General features: G+C 31.5%; 1 pseudogene; it reads left to right on the top strand.

Moving 5' to 3' along the window:
- Window positions 1-14,355: 14,355 nt before the first annotated feature.
- LOC101509398 (plastidic ATP/ADP-transporter-like) lies at window positions 14,356-15,564 on the top strand (annotated as a pseudogene).
- Window positions 15,565-17,233: the final 1,669 nt, after the last annotated feature.

Below are 17,233 nucleotides of genomic sequence, written 5' to 3'. Positions count from 1 at the left end.
TTCCAAGTGACGAATATTAAGCCATCATACAATTTCCTTCTAGGGAGACCTTGGATTCACGTTGTTGGAGTAGTGATGACTCTTCATCAGATGCATATTTTTCATTGATTTTAGACCTATTTATCTTTAACCATTACTTAATTTAAGGAGTTATTTGATATATTTTGTTGATTTTAGTTCTTTGATTTAATGAAATATTTATGTTCTTATTTCCTTGATTAAGTAGAGATTTTTCGTAGTTTTGTGTTATTACTTTGTTTTAGTGCAGTGCTGAATTTTGGCGAGAAATCAACATTACCCATATGGGCTATTACAGCCATATCTAGAGTTTTAGATGTCCAATTAGAGTCACACCAGTGAAAATGAAAGATAAGATCCATAGCTACAACTTTCATGAAGACATCGGAACCTAATTTGGACTCAAAATAGGAGCAAAATACAGAAAATGTCAAACATAAAAAGTTGTGCGCCTAAAGCGCAATAGCTGCGCCTGAGGTGCATTTTCAGCATTTTGCCACTGCCGAGACGCGCTTGAAGCGCAAAGCATGCGCGTGGCACGCGTTAGCATTCATTAAAATGCAATTATTCACTTTCTAGGTATCTTTTTGACTATTGGGAAGCTGCGAGACTTGTGTCCTAGCATAGAAACTCAAAGACGGTCGTTTCTAACACCATTTGAGCAGCTTTGTCAAGAATTATTCATGAATCTTTCTTGTAATTCTTCTCTAATCTCTAGTTTTTCTATCTCTGTCATGAGTATCTAAACCCTATTTGTTAGGGATGAGTATAACAAGATGAAACCCTTATTTTTCTAATTTGATTTCTAGTTATATGAATGAGTTTATTGAGTTATTTTTCTCATCTATGCTTAATGCTTTTTATTGCTTGATCAACATTAAAATGTTCTACGATTCATATTTTGAAACGGAAGTGGACTTTACGAATGCTTGAGATGAGAAATTCATGAATTTATAGTTTAGGGATAGATGCAGGTCATGAAACCAACTAAATTAGTTGTAGAGGCAGTAGTTTAAAAAGAGAATTCCTGTACAGTAATGCTTAATTCTAATCTTAAATCCACTAAGGAATTAGGGGTTACTTTGGAATTAAAGGTTCTATCACTAAAACATTAGGACATGAATAATAAAGAGAATTGGGTAATAATTCAATAAAGGAATTCAATAACTAGGATCAAATTAGACACCAAGTTTGGATTCGAGGTGAAACTCATCCTTGACATTTTTGTTATTATAAAGGATCAATTTTATTACTATTGTTAATTTTAAATACTATTTCAATCAATTTGGGAACTCTTTTGTTCAATTTTAGTAACTAAATATAATTCGATAGTAAAACACAATTCTTGAGTTCAACACTCGGTACTACCGTTTTAATTATTACTTGCAACGACTTAGTACACTTGCTAAAATGCTAGCAAGTTTTTGGCACTGTTGCCGGGGATTGCCATATCACTATTGATTTTAATTTATTTACTTGATTGAAAATAAAAATTTTGCATTTATTTTACTTTTTATTTTGAAAAAAAAAATGTTTTTCTTTTATTTTCTATTTTTATTTGTTGAGCTTGCTAATGTCATGTGCTAGTGGTTTGTCTCTTCGTTGTTTGAGATAACTATTCGCTGTAGAGCATGGAAGATTATAATGATGATATTCTACTACATTTATATGAAGAGTGTGATCCTTGTCTTATACCTGGTATATGTTGCATGATTGAGGGTCAAATCTTGAGAGATACATTTCTAAAATATCACCCTCAGATCCCTCAGATGCAACCTCTTAGGTGTGATTTTTGAGGAGAAGGACATAGGAATGAAACTTGATTCGATGACTTTGTTGAACTAATAGAATATGAAGATTTTTTTGTCAAATAAAGGAAAACGACGACTGTTATATTAAAAAGCTCAATTGGGAACAAATTCTACCTCCTAAAGTTCTATCCAAAGAATCAGATGACAAAGACTTTCACATTACGAACGTTTTGGTTGAATTCATGAAGAATAATATGGTTTCAATTGAAAGATTTGAAAGTCAATGTGAGAGGTTATTTGAGCAAGTGATTAAGTTTGAGAAGATGGAGGAGAAGTTGAAGATTGAATATAATTTCATTGTTGTGGTAGAAGAAGATAAGCAAATAGGGAAAAAAGAAGAGATTGATGAAGTTCGAGATTCAATCTATGTCTTGTTCATCAATGTCCAATTGAGAAGGACATGGAAGCAACATCTTTTATTTCTCAAGTTCATGGAATTTTTACCAAACAAAAAGAAGAAGAAGGATGATGCGTTATTCCTGTCATATATGCCACCTTGACAATAGTTGAGGCGTCAAGTTAATGGCTTTAAAGAAGCGCTTTATGGGAGGAAACCCAAAGGTAGAGGTAACTTTAATTTTTGCAATCTTATTTTTGCTATTTGAATTTGTTTTTTTCTAATTGTGTGTAAACATGCACTATGATGAAGAATTTTTAACAACTTGAAGCTAGTCTTTAACTATTTGTTTCAGATTTTGAAATTTAAACTCTATTTATTTGTTCATATCATTGCTCAATTCGATGAGTTTCACTAATACATGCATTGTTGATTACTCCTTGGTTGTCGAAGTCTCACTTGCCATTTTTTTTAAAAAATAAATAAATAAATCTTGTAGTGACATGTTTGGCATCATTTAGATAGTTCATACTTTTTCTTATTATCATAGCTATGAGCTTTTGAGCCTAAACACTTTAAATATTTGTTGTGTGATTATCCAGACATGTGTTATCCCTTCAGAACTTGCACTTATTTTGACTTTCATCGCTTGTGATTTATGCATACACTGAGACAATTTTGTTTGGTCGTTTGAGTCTTTCTAACTACCCTATGTAAATTTTATCCTTTTCTAGCCCATTTGAGTCTTGCCCTTTTATTTCGGTTACTAGCCACATTACAAGGGAAATACATGGCTTTAATTAAATCACCTTACTTGGAGTTAAGTAGAAAAAAAAATCGTCTTGATAAAGTTCTAAGTTTGGGGGTGGTGATTCTCACAAAAATAAAAAATAAAATAAAATTTCACTTTGTGTACTTTGATAAATAACTAGTTTGTAACCCCGTGCGTCGCACGGAAGCAACGATTTTAATAAATAAATTATTATATTAGTTTTTATATATATATATATATATATATATATATATATATATCAAATTTTATAAATTTTATTGACATTAAAAAGGTAAGTTGACTTAAAAAAAATGATTTACAATAAAAAAAATTACAACAAATCTAATTATAACTTAATTTAAAAACTACTTTCTTATATGCTCAATGTTATTTGTAACACCCCGACCCTTCGGCGAGAGGCGAGAAGATCGTGAGGTAGCATCGCCGGTAACGCTGCCTTTTTCTGTAACACCCCGGCCCCTTCAGCGTTACCGGCGATGCTACCTCACCATCTTCTCGCCTCCCCTCCCTCAATTGGAAATCTGGCGAGTTTTTGGCTTCCGGGGATTCGAGCCCAGTTATCCCCTAGGTACCGGGCTCGAATCCCACGGAAGGCAAAAACTCATCAGATTTCCAATTGAGGGAAAGGAGACAATTGAGGGAAATGGGGGGGCGAGAAGATCGTGAGGTAGCATCGCCGGTTACATTATTGATGAAAAGTATGACTCCAACACTATCCCTTATTTTTGAATTCTACAACGAATCTTTTTTCTTTCCAAAAAACTTATTATAAAACAATACTTTTAATTTTAAACAAATAAAAACAATAATTATTAAAAAAAATTAAATAATTAGATTAGATGAAATAAGAATTTTTAAAATAATGGACATAGACATATATAAAATAAGTAAATTAGTAAATGTAAAGATGAGTAAGTAACTTAATAATGAATTTTTATTTTTATTATTCAACCTATGTTATTTATATGAAATACATGACTGTATCAAGTGGCAAAATATCTTTCATTTTAGTACTACTCACAAAATATTAAAGAAAAATAATTTTCCCGTTACAAACAAAAAATTACAATACACATAAAAACTGAGTTAGTCTTCATTAATCTTTCATGAATCCTTTGAATTCTTTTGAATTTGCGTGATATTTAATAATAAATTTAGAATATAAAATGTATAGTATAGTAGTTTTTAAATTTGATAAAATAGTGTTTGAAGTTTGAAAAACCATTAATTTCAATGAATCGATGAAATGAATTGTTTCTTTAATTCCTACATCAATTTTATATTTTCTTATATAAATTATTATTTTTCTTTTCATGGAAATTTAATTGAATTCATGGCTAAGAAGCCTAAATAAATTATTATTTTTTATTTATTTATTTAATATAACTGTGTGCCAACCCCATTTATTAGACAACTTACGATCAAAATTATTAGAACGGACATCAGCTATTTATGAGAGAATTTAAAATCGGAGTTATTAAGATAAATCTTGTACAAGAGAATAGAAATATAAATATACAAATGTACAATTTGTGGACTATTTATGAGTGAATTTAAAATCGGAGTTATTAAGACAAATGTTATATAAGAGGATAGAAATATACATATACACATTTATAATTTTTTGAGAGAAAATTAAGAAACATAAACAATACAAAATATATATACATAACAAAATAATAATCTTTTTTTATAAATAAAATAACAATGATAGATTGAAAAAAATTTACCATTCAAGTAATTCGTGTGAACATATACTCCAGAAAGTTTCTAGACGCAACACGAACAAATACATAGTTTCACCAGGAATATTAATCGAGAAATAAAAGCTCACGAATATGATTTTTGTTTCAGACATTGGATAAAGATGAATAAGAAAGCTTTGATAAAGAAAACTTAAATGACGCCAGAAATGAGAGAGTACCGAAGATAGACAGTTAACGAAGTATTAAAAGATTAAATTAATTTGAAGCGGTGGTTGCTAAAGTAGTGTTTAAAAAACAATTCCAAAAACTGTCAAGCCGTGATGTGATTGACTGTATTTTGCTGTTATTCTTCTTCTTTTTTAACTGCCCACTAAATTTTCAACGGATAAACGTCAAGTAGTGGTATAATGTATATTATTTTTAATTCATTATTTTTATTTTCATTCTTTTATTTTTTTAATTGGCCAGTAACTTTTCAACTGACGCATGTACAAAGTCATAAGTCGTGTAACATAAGTTTAATTTTATTCTAAAAAAAGAGATATTCTTTCTATTAATAGAAACTTGATATCTTCTTAACACTCTGTTTAGCTGACACGTGTCAAACTTGTCAAATTATCATTGTTCTATTATATTGTATAGATTAGCCATTAACTTCTCAACGATGCAATCATCATGTATAAAGTCGTTGGTACAATGGAAGTTTTATTTTTTTCTTAAAAAAAAATCTTTTATTTTTAATTCATTATTCTTATTTTTTTAACTGGCCATTAACTTCTCGTCTTTTATTTTTAATTCATTCTTCTTATTTTTTTAACTGGCCATTAACTTCTAAACGTCATACAATTACCTTCAAAAACTGTCAAGTCGTGGTGTATTGTATTTTATATTTAATTTTTTAATTGGCCACTATTCTCAATACATCACGTACAAAAGGTCGTGATGTAACTGAAAGTTTTTTTTTTCTTTCTTAATTTATTTTATTTTATTTTTAATTCATTCTTCTTATTTTTTTAATTGGCCATTAACTTTTTAACGGATGCGAGGTATTATTTCTATTAATAGAAACTTGATATATTCCTAACACTCTATTTGGCTGACATGTGGCAAACTTGCCAAATTATAAAGTTTGTTTTATTATAATGTATAGATATCTTCTTGGTTCTTTTGTCAATGTTTGAAAATCTCCATAACGAAAAGGTGAAAAAAAAAAGTGGTAGAATAATTTGAAAATGTATGCGTAACTCCAAGTAGTAAAGTCTACTATCCCAAAATGTCCTACGTTAACCTAAGCCCCATTACAACTCGAAAGTCCTCCAAAAGTGTATGTGATTGTTGCATTGTGATTGCTAACTAGAATTTTTTCAAACCTATGGTAGCGTGATGCATGTTCTAGGATTTGACTCATAAATTCACAATCCTTGCTAAACACTTGAGATAAATTTTGGTGAGATTGTGTGAAGAGCGAGTTGAACTTGATGAATGAATGTTAAAGTATAAATATTGTGTTTTTTTTTTTTTTGTAAGCAACCATGAAGTATGATAAATGGATTGTAGTAGCTGAAACTTTGAGAATTGAGTTTGATTTGATTTGAGAAATTGAGTTTAAGTTTGCTTTCAACTATACTAAATCTGAAATTAATTGTTGCTTGGGGACAAGCAATAGATTGAGTTTGGGATTGTGATGACTCTTCATCATATGCATATTTTACATTGATTTTAGTCCTATTTATCTTTAACAATTACTTAATTTAAGGAATTATTTGATATATTTTGTTGATCTTAGTTCTTTGATTTAATGAAATGTTTATGTTCTTATTTCTTTGATTAAGTAGAGATTTTTCGTAGTTTTGCATTGTTACTTTCTTATAGGGCATTGCTAAATTTTGGCGAGAAATCAACATTATCTATGTGGAGTAATTAATCCATATTTGGAGTTGTAGATGTCCAAATGGAATCAAACCAAGTGCACATGAAATCTAAGATCCATAGCTACAACTTTTATGAAGACATCAGAACCCAATTCAGACCCTAAAAAGGAGACAAATGCAGAAAACGTCAAACAGAAGAAGTTGTGCGCCTGACGCGCAACAGCATCGTCTGAGGCGCATTTTCATCATTTTATCACTGTCGGGACGCGCTTGAAGCGCAAAACATGCGCTTGGGGCGCGTTGTATGCGACATCATTCATTAAAATGCAATTTTTTTTCACTTTCTAGGTATCTTTTTGACTATTTGGAAGTTGGGAGACTTGTTCCCTAGCATAGAAACTCAAAGGCGACCGTTTCTAACACCATTGGAGCAGTTTTATCAAGAACCATTCATGAATCTTTCTTGTAATTCTTCTTTAATCTCTATCTTTTCTAACTCTGTCATGAGTAACTAAACCCTATTTGTTAGGGATGAATGTAACAAGATGAAACCCTTATTTTTCTCATTTAATTTCTAGTTATATGAATGAGTTTATTGAATTATTTTTTTATCTCTGTGCTTAATGATTTTTATTGCTTGATCAACATTAAAATTTCCTACAATTTGTATTTTGAAACAGAAGTGGACTTTACGAATGCTTGAAATGAGAAATTCATGAATTTGTAATCTAGGGATAGATGCAGGTCACAAAACCAATTAAATTAGTTGCAGAGACAATAGTTTAAAAAGAGAATTCTTGTACTGTAATGCTTAATTCTAATCTTAAATCCACTAAGAAATTAGGGTTATTTTGGAATTAAAGGTTCTGTCACTTATACATTACGGCAAGAATATTAAAGAGAATTCAGTAATAATTCATTAAAGAAATTCAATAACTATGATTAAATTAGACACCAGGGTTGGATTCGAGGTGAAACTCATCCTTGACATTTTTCTCATTATAAAGGATCAATTTTATTACTGTTGTTAATTTTAAATATTATTTCAATCAATTTGGGAACTCGGTACTACCGTTTTAATTATTACTTGCAACGATTTAGTACACTTGCTGAAATGCTATCAAGTAGTAATATCCACTCTCCATCAAAAGCCAAAGTTTATAGTGAATAATAAATTGGTGATAATATATGGGGAAGAAGATATAATAGTGAACCATCTATCTTCTACACGCTACATTGAACACACTGAGGAAACCAAAGAGACTTCCTCTAAAGCATTATAAATCGCCAATGTTGTCTTTATGGGCAAAGGTTCTCGCTTAAAGGAACCAAAATTGTCTAACACATCATTGAAGTCTACCAAATCCATGTTGGAATGAGGGATTTTTGTTAAATTGGGGATGTTGTTAGATATACTAGAAAAGAACGATCAGTACGGGTTGGGATTTGTGCCTACAAAAGTTGACAAAGAAAAGGTTGTGAAGGAAAAAAAGGAAAGCAGGATGGCCCGTCTGGAAAACCAGACACAAAATTCACAAAGATTCCTATTTGTGACATTCAGCAAACCTTTCAGAACGTCGGAATTATATATGTTGATTAGGTGGCTGTTGCGGAAGAAGAGCAAGTTGGTGATGATACCCTCAAATTGGTGTACCCTTGTCTTCCAAATATCATCTCAATAATTGGAAGATCATCAAATTTCCCTTGTTTGCTAATTCATGTTCAAAGTAAGTGTATACTTCAACTCATTGTGCTCTACCCAAGGCTATAAGGATAACTATTTAGGGCACATCTATTTCAATTCCGTACTTATTATCAATACATGCATTTTTGAATTCTCCAACCAATTTTTTTTTTCTTGAAATGGAAATCTTTATTCATATTTCATGTTTCCCTTTTTCTTTCTTAGTTTAAACAATGCAAAGTCGAAAATGAATATGTTGAAAATAGCAGCGCTAGAATACTTTATTGTAATTTTGAACGCCCAATTAATCATATTGATGAGGATTGTGAAGATGATTGTGAGCCTTGCCCATAACTAGAAAGGCTAATGGAACATGAAGCTAAGATAATACAACCTTTTCAAGAACCTGTTGAGTTGATCAATTTGGGGACTGAATATGGTAAGAAAGAAATTAAAATTGGTATGTCTATAAAAAAAAGTGAACGAGAAAAGTTGATTATACTTTTATTTGACTATGTGAATGTCTTTGCATGGTCATATCAGGATATGCATGGGCTAGATACCAACATAGTTGAACACAAGCTACCGCTCAAGCTTGAGTGTGCTACAATTAAACAAAAATTGAGGAGACTGATGCCTGATATGTCACTTAAAATTAGAGAATAGGTCAATAAGCAATTTGATGTTGGTTTCTAGTAGTGGCGAAATATCATCAATGGGTGGCTAATTTTGTCTCAGTTCCAAAGAATGATGGAAATGTTCGAATGTTTGTTGATTATCGGGATTTAGATAAAGTTGATTTCCCTTTGCCTCATATTGATGTCCTAGTAGATATCACTGTTCAATATTCTCTTTTCTTCTTAATGGATGGTTTCTCAGGGTATAATCAAATCAAGATGGCTTCCGAGAATATGGAGAAAACTACATTCATCACACAATGGGGAGCCCTTTTGTTATAAAGTGGTGGCATTTGGATTGAAGAATGTTGGGGCAACCTATCAAAGAGAAATGGTAATTTTGTTTCATGACATGATACATAAGGAGATAGAGGTTTATGTGGATGACATGATTACAAAGTCTCGATTCAAAGAAGACCATGTTGTTAACCTTCAAAAATTGTTTATGCATTAAGGAAGTTCATACTCCGTTTAAACCCTACTAAATGCTCTTTCAGAGTAAGATTGGGCTAGTTACTTGAGTTTATCGTTAGTCAAAAAGAGATAGAGGTGGACTCAGATAAAGTAAGGTAAATACAAGAAATGTCGGCTCCATGCACGGAAAAAGAAGTTTGTGGCTTTTGGGTAGATTGAATTACAGTGCCAAGTTCATATCACTTCGCACTGCCACATGCGAGCCAATTTTCAAATTGTTGCGCAAAGACCAAAAGATTGAATGGAGTGAGAATTGTCAAAAAGCTTTCGAAAAGATTAAGAAGTATTTGTCAAAACCTCCAATCTTGGTTACTCATGTTCCTGGGAAACTACTTATTATGTACCTAACAGTACTTGATGAGTCAATGGGTTATGTACTGGGACAACATGAGGAATCTGGTAAGAAAGAGCATGCTATCTATTATTTGAGCAAACAGTTCACGAGTTGTGAAACAAGGTACTCAATGCTTGAACGAACATGTTGTGCATTAACATGGGCTGCTCGTCGGTTGAGGCAATACATGTTATGTCATACAACTTGATCGGTGTCTAAAATGGACCCAATTAAGTACATATTTGAGAAACCTGCTCTTACTGGAAGGATTTCCTGTTGGCAAATGTTGTTATCAGAATACGACTTGGTGTAAGTTACACATAAGGCTATCAAAGGAACCACACTAGCAGAGTATTTGGCCCAATAACTTGTAGAATATTATCAATCAATGTAGTGTGAATTTCCCGAAGAAGGAATAATGAGTTTATTTGAATAAAGTGAATCATCTGATAAAAAAAAATGGATGTTGATGTTTAATGATGCTTCTATTGCATTAGGGCATGGAATTGGAGCCGTTTTGATTTCCCTAAAAATTCAGTTCATTTTATTTACGGCTAGATTATGTTTTGATTGCACGAACAATATTGCATAATATGAGGCATGTGTAATGGGCATTAAAGCAGCCATCGAATTAAAGGTAAAAGTTCTTGAGGTATATGGAGATTCATCTTTGGTCATCCATCAGACAAAAGGAGAGTGGGAAACTTGAGATTCCAAATTGATTTCGTATCATACGCATATCAAAGAATTGACAGAATATTTCGAGAAAATCACTTTTCATCATATTCCTCATGATGGAAACCAATTGGCTGACGCCCTGGCCACATTGTCATCAATCTTCAAAATAAGCACCAGTCAGGATGTTCCCATCATAAAAATTCAACAAAAGGATAACCCAACATATTGCTTATCAATAGAAGAAGAGCTTGGCGACAAACCATGGTTTTATGATATCAAAGCCTATGCCAAGAATAAGGAATATCCATTGGATATTTCAGAGAACGACAAAAAGGTTTTGAGGAAGTTGTCAATGAACTTTTTCTTAAATGGTGATGTACTTTATAAGAGAAATCATGATATGGTTCTCCTCAGATGTTTCAACAAAGCAGAAGCAAAGAAAATCATTCAAGAGGTTCACGGAGGTTTTTTTGGACCCCATGCAAATGGGCACACAATGGCAAGAAAAATATTGAGGGTTGGCTACTATTGATTGACCATGGAATCTGATTGCTTTAGTTACATAAAGAAATCTCATAAATGTAAAATCTATGCTGATAAAGTACATGTACCGCCAACGTCTTTGAATGTCTTAACCTCACCCTGGCCATTTTCAATGTAGAGAATGCATGTTATTGGACTCATCAAGCCTAAGGCTTCAAATGGGCACCGGTTTGTCCTAGTAGCTATTGATTATTTCACAAAATGGGTTAAAGCTGCTTCTTATGCCAATGTGACGAGGGTGTGGTTGTTAGATTCTTCAAAATAGAATTGATTTGTCGATATGTTTGGCCAAATAAGATTATCACTAATAACACGGCCAATCTAAATAACAAAATGATGAAGGAGTTGTGTCATAGTTTCAAAATTCAACACCATAATTCTTCGCCACTTCGCCTGAAAATGAATGGGGTTGTAGAAGCAGCAAATAAGAATATCAAGAAAATCATACAAAAGTTGGTAGAGACATATAAGGATTGATATGAAATGTTTCCTTTTGCATAACATGGCTATAGAACCTTTGTTCATACCTCAACAGGGCAACTCCTTTCTCATTGGTGTATGGAATGGAAACGGTACTTCTCATTGAAGTTGAAACTTGCTCTATTAGAGTCTTGATGGAAACAAAACTGGAAGCGGCTAAGTGGGTTCAATCACGATTTGACCAATTGAATATCATAGAAGAAAAAAGAATGATAGCTCTATGTCCTGGTCAACTAGATCAAAAAAGACTTAAAAAAGCCTATGAGAAAAAGGTCTGTCCTCGAGAGTTTCAAGAAGGGGACATAGTGCTAAAGAAAATATAGCCCATAAAAAAAGATTCTCGTGGAAAATGGATCCGAAACTAGGAGGTACCATATGTGGTCAAAAAAGTTTCTCTGGGGAAGCTTTAATACTCGCATAAATGGATGGAGAAGAGTTTTCACTTCTAGTAAACTCATACATAGTCAAAAAATATTATCCTTGAAAAAAAAAAACGAATCAAAAAATTGAAAAATGGGCTCGCTAGTTTGAAAACCTAAAAAGGAGACCTAAGCAAGAATTGGAGCATTCCGATGGATTGAAAACTTGGAAGAGCGATCCATGCAAAAGTTAGGGATAAAAAAAATCAAGCACTTGAAACTGGGGCAATTATTATTCTTGGAAGATGACCAACAAGAGCTCTAAATTACAAGAATGATTAATGTTTGTTATCCCTCCAACTGAAGCTAAACGCACTCATCCATACATTGTAACCCCAATTGTTTTGTTCCCAATATAGTGAATGTACTTTTTCTTATGTTGTAATTGGATGTTGTATGATACACTCTTTATAAACTAATTCAATTTCCTAGTTGATTGTTCTAGCATTTTAAAATTTTGTTTTATGATAATAAATGTTAGAATTTGAAATATGTGAAAATATAAAAATCTTTTAAATCTTTAGACACTTGAAAAACATATACATGGGAACTCAAAAGATTCTCAACATGTATGGGTGCATATAAGAAAAATGAAGAGTAATCATTTTAAATAATGGACTTTGTTTTACCTCGAAAAAAGGGGAGTCATATGAGACATACTAGAGTCGTCATGTAAAAGCGGTTGTTATCTTCATTCATCCATTGAATCTTGTGGTCATAGAAGATAATAAGGATCGGGGAATCAAAGAAATGAACAAGAATTTATAGATAACACACATAAATTATACATCTTACATGAATCATGTATCTTTATTCATACTTTACCTATACTCATTTACCTATACTCAACAACCTTGCATAATGCATATCATATCTTGTTTTTATACTCAACAACCTTCTAAATTAGTTTTCTTCATTCCTATGGCACGCACGCACGCACGCACGCACGCACGCACGCACCCACGCACGCACGCACACGCACACGCACACGCACACGCACACGCACACGCACACGCACACGCACACACACACGCACACGCACACGCCCACGCACACGCACACACGCCCACATACACACACACGCACACGCACACACACACACACACACACACACACACAAACACTTTGAATTACCTATTTCCATTTTTGAATTCTCAATGATGACATTAGATGATTCTGCAATGTCAATACCATCAGTGTTTGGGCTTTCATTTGGGGCAATAATATGTAATTTAGATATATGTGATCCATGGCATGCATTTAAACTTATATGATTTCTTGGACTATTGATGTGAGTCAATCCTCTAAGAATTAGATTTTCACAAGCATGAAAATATAGAGCCTGCACATATAAAATTTCAATCTCAATCTCTAAATTAAAACATTAAGGGTGTTTTCAGTTCAATTAAATTTTTCAATTTAATTATAAAATTATCATATTGTTCACTTTTTAAAATTAAGTATTTTTCATTTGTCATTTATTTATAGACTTTGATTTATTTAGTGTTTTATAACTCACAGTTGGTATTGGAATAGCAATCCCACCATGGAGCACCTTGACCATCAATTTGTCCACTTCCATAAATAATGAGTCCATTAATCTCTGAGAAACGGATCCATGTTTCTTTCTCATTGTTATTGGGCCATTTCCATGCCTCAATCTTGTTTGGGGCTTTGATTGTTCCCTCAAGCTGCCAACTCCAATAATGCATAGAAAATTAAATAAGTTGCATAAGAAATAAAGAGTTTTTCTCTCACTTTCAATGTTTTTTGATTGATTAATTCAGATATGTATTTTGACAAAGAAAAAATATCTTAAGATTGACCAATCTAAAAAAGTATTCTGAAAACTTTTGAAAATATAAAAGGATGGGAGAAGAAGCTAACAAAAACAAAAGTATAATCTTGATCCATTTTTTAGTTTTTGATTGTATGTATAATGATTGCTAAGAGAATAAAACTATATAGATATAATCAACTATATGGTAAATTAACCTTTTGCAACAAAAAAAATGTGGCAAGGAATTAAGAAAGGAAATTGGATTCAAGTGATTAAGAAATTTTAATTAACAAATATTTATTGACTTATATGTTTTATTTTATAGTGTACTCGTCAAACTAACAACATAGACTGCGGAAAAAAAAGCGCTGTAAATGACTTAAAAAAAGCGCTGTAAAATACCATTTTTCGGATAGTGAATTGTGATTTTATAACTAAAAGTTATGTCTTATTAATCGTGATTTTATGATTATATTTGTAACTTTTTATCAATTTTTTTTACATATCTCGAATAATACCAATGTATGACTTACAACTTCATAAAGTATTATTATGTATATTTGAATGTGTATTGTAACGTGTATTTATTTGAAATGTTTTGAGTTAGAAATTATTTTAGTTTATAATACTTTATGATTGAAAGTAAGATATTTGGATAATTTTTAAATTTAATCACCAGAATATCATTTATTACTAATCACTTTTGGTTTTCTTACTAATCATTTTGTTCTACTTTTTTTTTCCTCACCCATGCTTCTGCAAATTATGCAGTTTCCTAGTCTGAATGAGTATTCATAATTCATCATTTACTGAGTGATTTCTCAACTGCGACCAGAACCGCTACCTTCACGATGATGCTTGTAAGCCAATTTATATTCGACAAATATGGATGGGGAGTTGCTGCCACAATCACACCTACTGTTCGGCTTATGATTGGAGTTGGTTTCTTTTCTCTCATAATGTTCTGAGATCCGCTTGAGCTGGTTAACGGAAATTGCTTGGATTGATTCCATTGCTAGCTGTTGTATATCTAGGTGTCATGCAAAACATATTCAGCAAGAGTTCTGAGTATAACTTATTTGATCCATTCAAAGAAATGACCTACATACCCTTGGATAAATATACCAAAGTTTGGACTCTTCTATGCAACTTTATCATATTTATAACATGAAACTTTATCATATATGAATGAAGATTAAAATTTATTTAAAGGACACATTTAGTATTATTATACCATGGAATGATATTTTTACGCACAAAATTGACATAAAAATAAGACAACAAAATAGTTTGTTAACACATTTCAAATACATAGTTAACTGCATTTAATAGATGATTAATGAATATAACATGTGTCGAAACTCATTGCCGAATGTGATTAACCATGAGTTGTAAGTGCTTAAATATCTATAGGCAATAGAACACTTAGAAATTGTGGTTAATTATATTTATTGAATGGTTAACGAGTTTCGCTATCTATTATTTATTAACCACCCACATAACGTAACTAACCACATAGATGAACTCTATTAACGACTATTTTGTCATGTGAAATTTTAAGTTAATATATCATAACTCCATCTTATTTTTTTCTTTGATTGGATAAATAACTTGATTAAGTGTTTATAACATTAACACTTATCATATAAAGGTTTATGTAATAGCTATTTCTATAATAAAAGATAAAATCATCCGATAAATTTCTTGGTCTAGGTGAAAGAGAAGGCAGCCATTGATGTTGTATGCAATCCATTAGGGAAATCTAGTGGTGCTCTAATTCAATAGTTCATGATCCTAACTTTTGGTTCACTGGCTAATACAACTCCATATCTAGGAGGTTTACTTCTAGTGATTGCTCTTTCTTGGTTATCAACCGCAAGATTGGAAACAGCTGTTTCGGTTACGATATCAGCGGTGGCTGAGAATCAAATGGAAATAGTTTTGTTGTTGCATCTTTAAATCCAAAAAGTATGTGATTACTCAAATAGTCCATCTTGAACCTTCAACTCATAATATTTAATTTTTAATTTGCAATACATATATATAAAAAAACTTAAATATATTTTTTATCCTTATAATTATAATATTTTTTTTATTTTAATATTCGTAAGTTTTTTTTTAGTTCACATCCCTGTAAATATAGTTTCATTTAAAAATAGCTATTTCTTTCAATTTCCGTTAAAAAAACTGTAACAGTACTATTAAACATAAATATAATTAAAACATAATTTTTTTTCATCTAAAAATAAATCCTCAATATAAGTAAATTATAATATTTTTTAACCTAAAATTAACCTCAACTGTTTCATTCTTCTCTAAAAAACCTAAAATTAACCCCAAATATTTCATTCTTCTACTCCCAAATATTTCTTTCTTCTTCTCTAAAAGACTACACTCCTACGTAAATTAGGGTTAGGGTTCCAAATACAATATTAGTACAAAATTGTGAATATTTGTTTCTTATTATGATTGATTCACTTCAATTTTATTTGTGTCGATGGATGGAAAAAATGAAATTAAAGGTAGCGATTAGGAATTAGATCAAAACGATGAACCGATTATTTCCGTTATCAACGAATTGAATTCTGATTCATCAATTATCAAATCCTATCATTTTTTAATTCCAACTAAAATTCCCAATTCGATTTCCATTAGTTTCAGTTCCACCAAGAATCTAGTCAACAAATTTGTTGAAAATATATTTATGAAGTTTATATTTATTACATATTACATCATATCATATAAATAGAGATAATATATCTCATATTTATTTTTATATTTATTGCCTTGAGTCTATATAAAACGGACTCCACTATGTTGTTCAGACACATGATTTCAACACATGTCTCTCATTTTCTCTCATTCAACGTGATTACCTGGGGACCCACTTATTGGTGGAATGACCTCTATCCTTAGGAAGTTGTACACAATATTATTAACTAGATTATCCAATTCCTTCTTAAGTGATGAACTTAATATTAAAACTAACTTGTTTAATATTAATTCCAATTTACCAATAATAGATTCAAAACTTATTCAAAACTGAGATTCAAGAACACATGTATTATCAAGATAAAGAGTTTAGAGATAGAGAAGTGTGGACCAGGGATTTTTATACTGGTTCAACTATCTATTCGATAGTCTACATCCAGTCCCGAAATCACTTACTGATTCCAGCCTTTACTAGAAATGATTTGAGTATGTTTACAGACTTTCCAGCACTTCAATGCCTATACATCTAACTCAACATCAATCTACAACAACAACCAATCTATCCTTAAGAACTAATCACCAAGCTCTAGCAAAATCAGATTGAGATCTCTTTTAGATGATCAAACACACTCTAAAAGATGACCACCAGTTTCACAATACTGGATTTCCACTCTCTTTCTTTTACAAAGATGATTCTTTCAAAAAGACTAAAACACTTGATTCAATCACAATGAATTCTCACACTAAGTGTTTGCCAATAATGTTTGTGAGTTACAATAATTTTTCTCAAAGTGTATTTTACGAAAAGCTAATGAAATTCTTTCAGTTCTTTCTATATGTTTTAAAAATTGTGATTGATTCAGTTTATATAGTTTCAGAAAACTTCAGACAAATTGATTTCCCAATCGATTTTATT

This window comes from Cicer arietinum, chromosome 5 (assembly GCF_000331145.2).
Source record: "Cicer arietinum cultivar CDC Frontier isolate Library 1 chromosome 5, Cicar.CDCFrontier_v2.0, whole genome shotgun sequence".
NCBI lineage: Eukaryota > Viridiplantae > Streptophyta > Magnoliopsida > Fabales > Fabaceae > Cicer > Cicer arietinum.
This window is presented reverse-complemented; position numbering and strand designations above follow the sequence as displayed.